Genomic DNA, 1,196 nt, shown 5'->3' on the forward strand with positions numbered 1-1,196 from the left:
AGGAGGAGGAGGAGGAAGAGGAAGAGGAGGAGGAGGAAGAGGAGGAGGAGGAAGAAGAAGGAGGAAGAGGAGGAGGAGGAAGAGGGGGGAGAGGAGGAACAGGAGAGACGAGACAGAGTTGGGGTGTGTATATGGAGACGAAGCTCAGTGGTTAAGAACAGTGACTATTCTCTCAGAGGATCCAGGTTCAATTCACAGCCCCAACATGGTGGCTCATAACCATCTGTAATTCCAGTTCTAGGGGATTCAGCTCCCTCTCCCAGTCCGTGACCATACCGGAAGCCCAAGTAGTACACAGACATACCTGTAGGCAAAACACTCACACACGTAAAACTGTGTGGCTGAGATTAGCTCTGCACCTCAGGGTCAAACGATCTTCTGTAATCTCCAGAGCACTGCGATGACCTGAGCCACTAGCCTAGCTTTGTTCTGCTTATTACCCAAGTATTAATTTATTAATTTATTTTAGTTTAAAACTACATTTGGGGGACTGGAGAGATGGCTCAGCGGTTAAGAGCACTGACTGTTCTTCCAGAGGTCCTGAGTTCAATTCCCAGCAACCACACGGTGGCTCACAACCGTATACAGTGTGTTCTGACATCCTATTCTGGTGTGTCTGAAGACAACTACAATGTACTCATATACATAAAATGAATAAATAAAACTTTAATAAATACTCATACACATAGAATAAATAAATCTTTTTTGAAAAAAAAACTATGTTTGATTATTTGTATGTGTGGGAAAGCAGGTGGAAGTCAGAGGACAACTTTCAGGAATCCGCTCTTTCCTCCCACTGTGTTTTTTATTCCAGTTTATGCTTTTATCAAGATCTCACAAGCCCTGGCTATGGTGACATCAGAGGAGATGGAGCTCAGGCAGGGCCATGGAGGATCTGTCACCTGATTCTGGTTCTCTGTCCAGTGCTCTCCCACACACCACACAGACTCTTGAGATTTGTTCTTTAAGTAGCTAAAGTCAAGCCGTTATCTTGTTTTGTTTCCTCTCCTTTGGTTTTCTGAGACAGGGTCTTACAATGTAGATCAGGTACGCTCTAAATTATAGGGATCCATCTGTCTGTCTGTCTCTGCCTCTTGAGTGCTGGGATTAAAGGTGTGTGCCACCACTATCTATATCCATTCATGTTTTTTAAATGTTTATTTTGTGTATATGAATGTTTCTCTCTCTCTCTCTCT

The sequence above is a fragment of the Mus pahari genome, chromosome 9 (genome assembly GCF_900095145.1).
Source record: "Mus pahari chromosome 9, PAHARI_EIJ_v1.1, whole genome shotgun sequence".
NCBI lineage: Eukaryota > Metazoa > Chordata > Mammalia > Rodentia > Muridae > Mus > Mus pahari.